The sequence below is a fragment of the Oncorhynchus kisutch genome, linkage group LG4 (assembly GCF_002021735.2).
Source record: "Oncorhynchus kisutch isolate 150728-3 linkage group LG4, Okis_V2, whole genome shotgun sequence".
Classification (NCBI taxonomy): Eukaryota; Metazoa; Chordata; class Actinopteri; order Salmoniformes; family Salmonidae; genus Oncorhynchus; species Oncorhynchus kisutch.
In genome coordinates this window covers 54,371,614-54,385,106 of record NC_034177.2, presented here as the reverse complement: position 1 = coordinate 54,385,106, position 13,493 = coordinate 54,371,614, and positions in this window count along the sequence as shown.

The window sequence follows — 13,493 nt, the reverse complement described above, 5'->3', positions numbered from 1 at the left end:
TGGCAAGTTTGGTAGACTTTAGAAAAGCAAACAATATCTAAATGTACTGAATAAGATTCCTTTCTATCTTTTACCCAGATTTTAGCAGAGATGCAAAGAAGCATATTTAGTCTCTTAAAAAAAAGTCAGAAGGATATACAAACAGCTCAAGAGGCATGCTTACATATGCAGAAGAATTGACTTATTTTTTTTACATAAAATTAAGCTCTAGATTGCAGGAAAAAACAGTTTCAGGTGTTAAAAAAATGCAAAAGTCTCCAACAGGCAGCCATGTAATCAGTTATGTTACCAGCAAAAATATTGTAATCAGATTACAGATCTTGCAATACTTTTAAATTCATCAAGGATGTTTGCGGGGGGAAAAAAACATTATGATTAATTTCTGTTTTCTCAATGACATTCAATTCAGTATGGATAAAGGCGGAAGTTTAAGTTTGCTCCACCTGAGTGAGTCTGACCACAAATCAGAGAACACTATGATGACACATACAATGCGTTTGATGGATCGTTTTTGTATTCTTCTACATCCTCTTAAGCAGAAAGTAAAAAGAGTACGTTACTGAGTTTGGGTAATCCAAAAGTTAGGTTACTGATTCAAATTTAGGACAGGTAACTAGTAATTGTAAAAGATGACATTTAGAAAGCCTAGTCTCCAACCCACTGCCCCACGTGATAAAATGGATAGAAAAGAGCAATAGCCGTGGCAGACTCCCAATAGTTATAATAACAACACTATACATGGAATGTGTTGTACTTCCTTCTCTCATGATAATGTTTGTATGGGGGCTCATGACATGAGAGGTTTAGGATAACTTACTGTGTGGGGGACACCTCATCTGCCACCTGTTATTCATAGCCTGAATCCTCCTTAAAGGGATGTGACTGAGTATAATCTAACTCAATGTCTCCCCCTTGTGACGTTTGCTCACAAATTTAATAAAAAAAATTATTTAACCTTTATTTAACCAGGTAGGCAAGTTGAGAACAAGTTCTCATTTACAATTGCGACCTGGCCAAGATAAAGCAAAGCAGTTCGACACATACAACGACACAGATTTACACATGGAGTAAAACAAACCTACAGTCAATAATACAGTATAAACAAGTCTATATACGATGTGAGCAAATGAGGTGAGATAAGGGAGGTAAAGGCAAAAAAAGGCCATGGTGGCAAAGTAAATACAATATAGAAAGTAAAACACTGGAAAGGAAGATTTGCAGTGGAAGAATGTGCAAAGTAGAAATAAAAATGATGGGATGCAAAGGAGCAAAAAAATAATAATAAATAAATACAGTAGGGAAAGAGGTAGTTGTTTGGGCTAAATTATAGGTGGGCTATGTACAGGTGCAGTAATCTTTTTATTTTATTTATTTTACCTTTATTTAACCAGGTAGGCAAGTTGAGAACAAGTTCTCATTTACAATTGCGACCTGGCCAAGATAAAGCAAAGCAGTTCGACAGATAAAACGACACAGAGTTACACATGGAGTAAAAACAAACATACAGTCAATAATGCAGTATAAACAAGTCTATATACAATGTGAGCAAATGAGGTGAGAAGGGAGGTAAAGGCAAAAAAGGCCATGATGGCAAAGTAAGTACAATATAGCAAGTAAAATACTGGAATGGTAGTTTTGCAATGGAAGAATGTGCAAAGTAGAAATAAAAAATAATGGGGTGCAAAGGAGCAAAATAAATAAATTAATTAAAATTAAATACAGTTGGGAAAGAGGTAGTTGTTTGGGCTAAATTATAGGTGGGCTATGTACAGGTGCAGTAATCTGTGAGCTGCTCTGACAGTTGGTGCTTAAAGCTAGTGAGGGAGATAAGTGTTTCCAGTTTCAGAGATTTTTGTAGTTCGTTCCAGTCATTGGCAGCAGAGAACTGGAAGGAGAGGCGGCCAAAGAAAGAATTGGTTTTGGGGGTGACTAGAGAGATATACCTGCTGGAGCGTGTGCTACAGGTGGGAGATGCTATGGTGACCAGCGAGCTGAGATAAGGGGGGACTTTACCTAGCAGGGTCTTGTAGATGACATGGAGCCAGTGGGTTTGGCGACGAGTATGAAGCGAGGGCCAGCCAACGAGAGCGTACAGGTCACAATGGTGGGTAGTATATGGGGCTTTGGTGATAAAACGGATTGCACTGTGATAGACTGCATCCAATTTGTTGAGTAGGGTATTGGAGGCTATTTTGTAAATGACATCGCCAAAGTCGAGGATTGGTAGGATGGTCAGTTTTACAAGGGTATGTTTGGCAGCATGAGTGAAGGATGCTTTGTTGCGAAATAGGAAGCCAATTCTAGATTTAACTTTGGATTGGAGATGTTTGATATGGGTCTGGAAGGAGAGTTTACAGTCTAACCAGACACCTAAGTATTTGTAGTTGTCCACGTATTCTAAGTCAGAGCCGTCCAGAGTAGTGATGTTGGACAGGCGGGTAGGTGCAGGTAGCGATCGGTTGAAGAGCATGCATTTAGTTTTACTTGTATTTAAGAGCAATTGGAGGCCACGGAAGGAGAGTTGTATGGCATTGAAGCTTGCCTGGAGGGTTTTTAACACAGTGTCCAAAGAAGGGCCGGAAGTATACAGAATGGTGTCGTCTGCGTAGAGGTGGATCAGGGACTCACCAGCAGCAAGAGCGACCTCATTGATGTATACAGAGAAGAGAGTCGGTCCAAGAATTGAACCCTGTGGCACCCCCATAGAGACTCCCAAGAGGTCCGGACAGCAGACCCTCCGATTTGACACACTGAACTCTATCAGATAAGTAGTTGGTGAACCAGGCGAGGCAATCATTTGAGAAACCAAGGCTGTCGAGTCTGCCGATGAGGATGTGGTGATTGACAGAGTCGAAAGCCTTGGCCAGATCAATGAATACGGCTGCACAGTAATGTTTCTTATCGATGGCGGTTAAGATATGGTTTAGGACCTTGAGCGTGGCTGAGGTGCACTCATGACCAGCTCTGAAACCAGATTGCATAGCAGAGAAGGTATGGTGAGATTCGAAATGGTCGCTAATCTGTTTGTTGACTTGGCTTTCGAAGACCTTAGAAAGGCAGGGCAAGATAGATATAGGTCTGTGGCAGTTTGGGTCAAGAGTGTCCCCCCCCTTTGAAGAGGGGGATGACCGCAGCTGCTTTCCAATCTTTGGGAATCTCAGATGACACGAAAGAGAGGTTGAACAGGCTAGTAATAGGTGTGGCAACAATTTCGGAAGATCATTTTAGAAAGAAAAGGTCCAGATTGTCTAGCTCGGCTGATTTGTAGGGGTCCAGATTTTGCAGCTCTTTCAGAACATCAGCTGACTGGATTTAAATGGGGAAGGCTTGGGCGAGTTGCTTTGGGGGGTGCAGTGCTGTTGACCGGGGTAGGGGTAGCCAGGTGGAAAGCATGGCCAGCCGTAGAAAAATGCTTATTAAAATTCTCAATTATAGTGGATTTATCAGTGGTGACAGTGTTTCCTATCTTCAGTGCAGTGGGCAGCTGGGAGGAGGTGTTCTTATTCTCCATGTACTTTACAATGTCCCAGAACTTGTTTGAGTTAGTGTTGCAGGAAGCAAATTTCTGCTTGAAAAAGACTTGGCTTTTCTAACTGCCTGCGTATAATGGTTTCTAGCTTCCCTGAACATTTGCATATCACGGGGGCTGTTCGATGCGAATGCAGAATGCCATAGGATGTTTTTGTGTTGGTTAAGGGCATTCAGGTCTGGGGAGAATCAAGGGCTATATCTGTTCCTGGTTCTAAATTTCTTGAATGGGGCATGCTTATTTAAGATGGTTAGGAAGGCATTTAAAAAAGGCATCCTCTACTGACGGGATGAGATCAATATCCTTCCAGGATACCCCGGCCAGGTCGATTAGAAAGGCCTGCTCGCTGAAGTGTTTCAGGGAGCATTTGACAGTAATGAGTGGAGGTCGTTTGACCGCTGACCCATTACGGATGCAGGCAATGAGGCAGTGATCGCTGAGATCTTGGTTGAAGACAGCAGAGGTGTATTTAGAGGGCAAGTTGGTTAGGATGATATCTATGAGGGTGCCCGTGTTTAAGGCTTTGGGGAGGTACCTGGTAGGTTCATTGATCATTTGTGTGAGATTGAGGGCATCAAGCATAGATTGTACGATCGCTGGGGTGTTAAGCATGTTCCAGTTTAGGTCGCCTAGCAGCACGCGCTCTGAAGATAGATGGGGGGGGGGCAATCAGTTCACATATGGTGTCCAGAGCACAGCTGGGGGCAGAGGGTGGTCTATAGCAGGCGGCATTGGTGGGAGACTTGGATGAGAGAGGTGGATTTTAAAAAGTAGAAGTTCAAATTGTTTGGGTACAGACCTGGATAGTAGGACAGAACTCTGCAGGCTATCTTTGCAGTAGATTGCAACACCGCCCCCTTTGGAAGTTCTATCTTGTCTGAAAATGTTGTAGTTTGGGATGAACATTTCAGAACTTTTGGTGGTCTTCCTAAGCCAGGATTCAGACACAGCTAGAACATCCAGGTTGGCAGAGTGTGCTAAAAGCAGTGAATAAAACAAACTTAGGGAGGAGGCTTCTAATGTTAACATGCATGAAACCAAGTCTATTACGGTTACAGAAGTCATCAAAAGAGAGCGCGCCTAGGGAATAGGAGTGGAGCTAGGCAATGCAGGGCCTGGATTAACCTCTACATCGCCAGAGGAACAGAGGAGGAGTAGGATAAGGGTACGGCTAAAAGCAATAAGAATTGGTCGTCTAGAACGTCTGGAACAGAGAGTAAAAGGAGGTTTCTGGGGGCAATAAAATAGCTTCAAGGTATAATGTACAGACAAAGATATGGTAGGATGTGAATACAGTGGCGGTAAACCTAGGTATTGAGTAATGAGAGAGATATTGTCTCTAGAAACATCATTGAAACCAGGAGATGTCATTGCATGTGTGGGTGGTGGAACTAATAGGTTGAATAAGGTATTGTGAGCAGGACTAGAGGCTCTACAGTGAAATAAGCCAATAAACACTAACCAGAACAGCAATGGACAAGGCATATTGACATTAAGGAGAGGCATGCTTAGTAGAGTGATCAAAAGAGTCCAGTGAGTAGTGAGGTTGGTTGGGGCCCAATAAAAATAAAAAATAATAATAAATAATAATAATTGTCCGATAGGTCTATTCAGATAGCAGCCGATCAGATAGCAGCCGATAAGACAGCTAATGATTAGCGGACCGCAGATGGGCGTTCAGGTAACGTCGCGACGGAGGAGCCAGCCGGATAACTCCCTCGGGTAGATAACGTCGGTAGTCCAGTTGTGAAGGCCCGGTGGGGCTCCGCGTTGGCAGTAAAACCCAGGAGTGACTGATGGAACTCTTCAGCTGGCTAGCTCCGGAATAATTTATGTTTGCTCCGGAATCGACGTAAGCCGAAAGTCACACGGATAGCAGCTAGCTAGCTGCGAGATCCAGGTATAAATGTCCAGAGTTAGCGGTTGAAATCCGGGGACATGGAGAGAAAAATAGGTCCGGTATGTTCCGGTCCGAGCCGCGACGTACAAAACTGGCGATAGATTTTCGAGCTAAAAGACAGCTGATGACCACAAACCGTGGTTAGCTGAATACTAACGATTAGCCAGTAAAGAAGCTAACTAGCTTCTGATTAGTTTCTGGTTAGCTTCAGGCTAGCTTCTGGATTAGTTTCTGGCTAGCTTCTATGGAGGATTACAGATTTGAGGTAAATAATACTTTCTTTTTTTTAAATATAAATTGGTGAGGCGGATTGCAGGAGAGTGTTTTGAAGATGAGATAATGGAAAATGAAAAAAATATATAAAAATGTATGCGAGGAAAGGTGTAAATATATATATATATATATATATTTACATGTCCCTTGTGAATTAGCTGTGAATCATAATCTCTGGTTGGCTATGTTCAACTGTGTATTTTATGTTGGCTTCCATGATAATTTGGTGGCAGTCTTTCTCGCTCTCCCATCCTCTCTTTCTCTGTGATTGGAGCTGGGTCGGATCTGTAAATCAGGCTCCTTCATGAACAGTATCTGTGATGAGATGGGCCTGGAGCTGATCTACTGGTGCTGGCAAAGACCAAGGGACAAGTGGTGATTACTAATAAGACAGGACATCACAAGTGTTTAGCAATATCAGAACCAGAATCACCTTTATTCGCCAAATACATTTGCATGCACAGGAACTTGACTCAATAAACAGAAATTACAGGCAGACAAACTGAATTTACAGACAAGATAACACCACCGCATGTGTCATGAATACATGTGTCACTCTTCATCTCTACCTCGATTTTCAACAGATGGAAGACAGGAGAGAGGATTTGGTCATGGAGTCCTCTGACTGAAAGACAGGTTGATACCAATGTCTGAATTGGGAAAGACCTCATACTCAGCATTAAAATTAGACAATTAGCCATTTGCACACTGTAAATAGACTCTTTTTTTTCTATTGTGTTATTGACTGTACGCTTGTTTATTCCATGTGCAACTCTGTGTTGTTGTTTGTTTCGCACTGCTTTGCTTTATCTTAGCCAGGTCACAGTTGTAAATGAGAACTTGTTCTCAACTAGCTTACCTGGTTAAATAAAGGTGAAATAAAAATAAATAAAAACCAAGACACATCTTTTACTTTTTATTTGTTTATTTGATCCGAATAAAAACATTCTGTCCAAACGCCAGATTTCAGTAGCAGAGAGGTAGACAAAGCTGTTAAGGATTTAACTTTTTCTCTAAATGGTTGCAAAGTGGAATTATTAGCTGATTTGGGTAAAAAGTTGTATGATTTCACGTAGCCACTGTCTTCTCTCTCCTCATCATTTTGGCCCTCAGTATCCTAGCAACGGTTCCGTTTTGGAATTTCAATAAGGACACAGAGAGCTGTTTTTAGAAGAGAGCAGGTGAGGGGTTACTTAAATTGCTCGCTTCCTAGAGAATAGTAGACCCGATTTTTAAAAACAATTCGGATTTCACAAGCTGATTAGGGGAAGATTAAAAAATATTTTTGTCTAACTTGTTGGGTTAGTGGTCAAAACGGTAATGAATTTACTTGCTTCTGAAATCATTTACAGCAGCTAGAAAGAGACAGGTGATTGGCTACGAAAACAGCTCTAGTTACAGATTGGTAGGCTCGATTTCAAATCCGATTTTTGATTTGTCAAGCAGAGAAGTAGGGAAAGATGTCATAACTTGGAACTTTTTTGAATAGCAAGTGGTAATGCAGTTACAAAAACAGCTGTACCGTAAGTTCTGTAGTGAATATAAATGAATAGCAGAATTTTTTTTATTTAACCAGGCAAGTCAGTTAAGAACACATTCTTATTACAATGACAGCCTACTGGGTAACAGTGGGTTAAATGTCTTGTTCAGGGGAAGAAAGACAGATTTTTACCTTGTCAGCTCAGGGATTCGATCCAGCAACATTTCGGTTACTGGCCCAATGCTCTAACCACTAGGCTACCTGCAGAAAAGTAGATGAATATCTCATACTTTTTGGAGAAATGTTTTCTGGTCTGATGAAACAAAAATAGAACTGTTTGGCCATGATGACCATAGGTATGTTTGGAGGAAAAAGTGGGAGGCTTGCAAGCCGAGGAACACCATCCCAACCGTGAAGCACAGGGGTGGCAGCATCATGTTGTGGGGGTGCTTTGCTGCAGGAGGGACTGGTGAACTTCACAAAATAGATGGCTTCATGAGGAAGGAAAATGATTTGGTTATATTGAAGCAACATCTCAAGACGTCAGTTAGGAAGTTAAAGCTTGGTTGCAAATGGGTCTTCCAAATGGACAATGACCCCAAGCATACTTCCAAAGTTGTGGCAAAATGGCTAAAGGACAACAAAGTCAAGGTATTGGAGTGGCCATTACAAAGCCCTGTCCTCAATCCTATAGAAAATCTGTGGGCAGAACTGAAAAAGCGTGTGCGAGCAAGGAGGCCTACAAACCGGACTCGGTTACACCAGCTCTGTCAGGAGGAATGGGCCAAAATGCACCCAACTTATTGTGGGAAGCTTGTGGAAGGGTACCCGAAACGTTTGACTCAAGTTTAAAAAATTAATGGCAATGCTACCAAATACTAATTGAGTGTATGTAAACTGCTGACCCACTGGGTATGTGATGAAAGAAATAAAAAATAAATAAAAGCTGAAATAAATGATTCTCTCTACTATTATTCTGACATTTCACATTCTTAAAATAAAGTGGTGATCCTAACTGACCTAAGACAGGGAATTTGTACTAGGATTAAATGTCAGGAATTGTGAAAAACTGACTTTAAATGTATTTGGCTAAGGTGTATGTACACGTCCGACTTCAACTGTATATTTTTCTTAAAATATGAACAAATACACTACACTGAACAAACTAAACGCAACATGCAACAATTTCAACAAATTTACTGAGTTACAGTTCATATGGTAATGTCAATTGAAATAAATTCATTGGACTTTAATCTATGGATATTATATGACTGGGAAGGGCCACAGCCATAGACCCACCCACTGGGGAGCCAAGACCTGCCAGAGCTTTCCCCACAAAAGGGATTTATTACTAACAAAAATACTCCTGTTTCATCAGCTGTATGGGTGGCTGATCTCAGACGATCAAGGTGACTTCAAGAAGCCTTATGTGGAGGTCCTGGGCTGGTGTGGTTACACGTGGTCTGCGGTTGTGGTTGGATGTACTGTCAAATTCTCTAAAACAACATTGGTGGCTTATGGTAGAGAAATGAACATTAAATTATCTGGTAAACAGTCCTGCAGTCAACATGCCAATTGCACGTTCCCCTGACTTGAGACATCTGTGGGGTTGTTTTGTGACAAAACTGCACATTTTAGTGGCCTTTTATTGTCCCGAGCTGTTGTTTCCACCTAGCTGTTCCAGGCCTGAAGTGGCACGCTGGAACTTCCAGAGGCTTGTAGACCTGAAGCAGTGTGATGTGGTCCAGGTAATTATCAAACACACGTATGCACACTCACTCAATCAATCACTCTGTTTTGTTGTACTTGTATTTTAACTTTAAGTGTAGTTGGAACACCAGTTCCAACTACACTGGCCAAGAAGGGAGAAACTTTTGAGGATTCCCAGATGGATACAGGTAATTCAGAATTATATTACATATGCTCAGTCACACCAACAGATGTACATACAGACATGTTGTTGAGCGGTAATACCTGTATCCATCTGGGAATCCTGAAAGGTTTCTCCCTTCACGTCCAGTGTAGTAGGAACTGGTGCAGCCAGTAAATTAAATACCACAGCAGAGGACTGCTGTGACAGCAGCTGATCTGCTGGGGGTGGCATATCTAAAAGAGAGGCACAATTTTCTTCACTGACAATAATTATACAACTAAATAGACTGTGAGTATAAACCTAGACTAAATCAGATCAAGTGTTAACCGGAGATAGCCGACACCCACATAGCTGATGTTTTGCCAGTGTCTGAGGTGTAACTGCGTTGGATCTATCAAATCAGTAAGCAGCAGCTCTTGATCATTGTCACAAAACTACACCCGTCCTACTCTTGTTACAAGTTCAGAACGAGAAAATAGAATTCTTGCCGCTCAAATTCAAAATCATTCAACTAAATAATGAGGATTTCGATCAGCCTAATCAAAGTGTAGATTACATCTCAAATTCCAGTGTTCTAACTTGTAAACAGGGCTGCATGAGATTTCTGTTAATGCGACACCGTGCAGTCAATGACAATGTCCGCTTTAGGTATAATGCCAGGAACCGCTTGTGAATTTGACAGCTCTAACACAGTTCCACCTGAGACACCGCCAAAACAACCACTATGTGGATGTCGGCTAAAGTGGACGGATTGAATAGAGCCCCAAGCGAGGGAGTGTGTGCATGTGTGTATACATGCATGTGATAATCAGCTGTCATGACCGGTGTAGCAGATACGGGGGCAAACTGCAGCTGTGAAGACTGTGGTTGAGCTAAAAGGGGTGTCAGATCTAAAAGAGAGAGGAACAATTTCCCCAAGTTAAAAGAATTACACAACAAAACAGAGTGATTGATTGAGTGAGTGTGTTTGATAATTACCTGGACCACATAACACTGCTTCAGGTCTACAAGCCTCTGGAAGTTCCAGAGTGCCATTCCAGGCCTGGAACAGCTTGGTGGAAAGACAGTTACCCGTCACCCACTGAGCAGGTTGGCAGATCTGAAAAATGGGCACAATATAATTTTAATGACAAAGCCTTGACTACACACTAACCTAAACAGAACAGACTAAGGGAGGCGCACAGTAGTATAGAGCCATGATTACATGGAACTCTATTCCACAATAACAAACTCATGTAAGCAGTAAAATTAGATTTAAATGACAGATAAAAATACACCCTATGGGACAGCGGGGACTGTGAATAGACATGCATACACACAATAACATACGCACTGTACACACACGTACACAAGGATTTTGTTGTTGTAGATATGTGGTAGTAGAGTAGTGGCCTGAGGGCACACACTTAATGTGTTGTGAATGTATTGTAATGTTTTTAAAATTGTATAACTGCCTTAATTTTTCTGGACTCGAAGAAGAGCAACTGCTGTCTTGGCAGCAGCTAATGGGAATCCATAATAAATACAATAAAACAAATGAATTAAGATTGGGTGTGTATATCTGGCAACCCACACAGCAGACTTCATTTTCCCAACTGCTCATTGTACTTGACCTTGCAATCTGATGTGTGTGTGTGTTCTGTGTTATTATGACTTAGAAGTCTCAACCTGACCACATCATTGTACTAGGCCATTCAGTGATTAGCTTGGGAAAAATTACTATCAACAGTGTACAGTAAAAAGTATATCCAATATTTAGATCTGGATTGACAAGTAGGCTAAATCATGTCAAGTTACAAACCTCTAGGGCTTAGTCTACACTCAAGTTAAATAAAGGATGCAGGACATGAGCTCTAAGACCATGCCTCAGGGCTACCTGGCCGGACGACTCTTGGCTGTCCCTGTCTCCAGTCCACCTAGTTGATCCAGTCTCTGCTGTTTCTGTCTGCAGCTATGGAACCCTGACCTGCTCAAGGCTCACCTGAGGTACTACCTTGTCCCAGACCCGCTGTTTGATTCTGTCTCTCTCTACCGGACCTACTGTCTCAACCTCTAAATGCTCAGCCTTGAAGAGCCAACTGGCATTTACTCCTGAGGTGCTGAACTATTGCACCCTCTATAAACCTTTATTATTTGTTACTGCTGGTCATCTATGAATGTTTAAACATCTTGAAGAATAATCTGGCTAAACAGCTGGCCACGCCTTAGAGCCTGGTTCCTCTCTAGGTTTCCTCCACATCTGCATTGCTTGCTCTTTGGGGTTTTAGGCTGGGTATCTGTATAAGCACTTTGTGATAACTGCTGATGTAAAAGGGGTTTTATAAAATAAATTTAATAGATTGCTTGTATATACTTCTTTTCATGTCAGTAAATATAAACAGGACATTGAGTGGTCTAATTTTCTCAATAGGAAGTTGTACTTTAAGCCAACACTTTTTCCTACTCTTTCCTGCTTGGGACAGGGGGCTTCAGGTTTGGCAATGGAGGGCCTAGAGAATTGGAATATTAACAATAATTAGAGTCCACATTTATGAATGACATTCAATATGGGGTTTGCTGTGCATCTCATCTGATTGAGAATTGCTGATGATATAGTGTATATGTTGATTTTCTTTTTAAAATCTGCCACCAAACCACACAATTCTATCTAGTGACAGTGCACACAACCATTATCTTATTTTACCGAGAGAGAAATAACATAATTTTGTCAAGGGACCCAACGAATAACAAGGACGCTAGCCTACTGCACCCCATATCAACCAATTTGCCAACTAGTAGTGACAAGGCTATATCGTCAATCAGTAATATTGTAACGTTACTGTACATCACATTATTATCCACCTCTAGCTAGTGATAACTTAGCTAGCTCCAAAGAAACAACAGGCTTTTAAACCAAATATATATCTAGCTTGCATGACTGCATGTAAAAACAACTTTACAGACGATTACAAAGTTTGAAAACAAAGTTGACTTACCAGTATGCCGCTCTCTCGGGAACGAGAGTAACACGGAACCCAGACCGGCTGCGCGCGTGCGCCATCGTGCATAAATTTATTTTGCCCCCCACACCAAACACGATCACGACACGCAGGTTAAAATATCAATACAAACTCTGAACAAATGACATTAATTTGGGGACAGTGTTATATAAATATTCATACACATAGCTCATATATTATACAGCGCTAAGCTAAACCACCTGACTCAAGTCATCTTACGTACCCCTGCTAAAACAGGAACTAGCTCACACAGCCAGCAATAAAACTACCCCCCTAAAACTATCCCCTCAGCTTGGTTGTCTCCCGACCCCAGGAAACAAAGACATTCCATCGCATGAACACATACACCCAGCCATAAAAACTGCCCCTCTACCTCACGAACCCCTGACACAAATATCTCCTAGTATAAACACACATCTCACCCCCTCTACTGGTCGGGAGCTCAGAGAACAAGACTCTGTTCTGTACCAATGGGGCTCATGCTCTGGATTAGAGCAGGTCCGCCTCCAACCTTTTTGGACCAGTCAGAAGACCAAAATGACAAGACTCCACCTACTTTATTCTATGTATAAAAATTCATGTAACCTTTGTATAAGCTCTCTTTTTCACCTGACTCCTTACCGAGTTAAATGAACTAGATCCGTGCACGTAAAACTGCAGGACAAGATATCTTTGACTCATTAAAACTGTCTTTTGTTACAACTGAAATCCACTCTGTCCAGCGTCCGTGATTTGGTCTCAACTCTCCAGTATTTAAACACTAACAACAGGTCGAAAATCATTAAACATGTATGGCAATTTAGCTAGTTAGCTTGCACTTGCTAGCTAACGTTAATTTGTCCTATTTAGCTAGCTTGCTGTTGCTAGCTAATTTGTCCTAGGATATAAACATTGAGTTGTTATTTTACCTGAAATGCACAAGGACCTCTACGAAAATTTATCCACACATAAAACGGCCAACCGAATAGTTTCTAGTCATCTCTCCTCCTTCCAGGCTTTTCATCGTCTAAACTTTCATTGTATTACCACAACTACCGGCAAAACAGTTCATCTTTCAGTCACCCACGACACATGGGTACCTGCTTCTATAAACCAATGAGGAGATGGGAGAGGCAGGATCTGCGTCAGAAGCGCGTGAGCAGTGTCGGTGCAATAATTGAATAACATGGATTTCAAAATTTAATTTGCGATGCTCGCGGCTTCGTGCAGAACTTTATTTTGTCCCCCTACACCAAACACGATCACAACACGCAGTTAAAATATCAAAACAAATTCTGAACCAATTACATTAATTTGGGGACAGGTTGAAAAGCATTAAACACTTATGGCAATTTAGCTAGCTTGCTTGCACTTGCTAGCTAATTTGTCCTATTTAGCTAGCTTGCTGCTGCTACCTAATTTGTCCTGGGATATACACATCGAGTTGTTATTTTACCTTA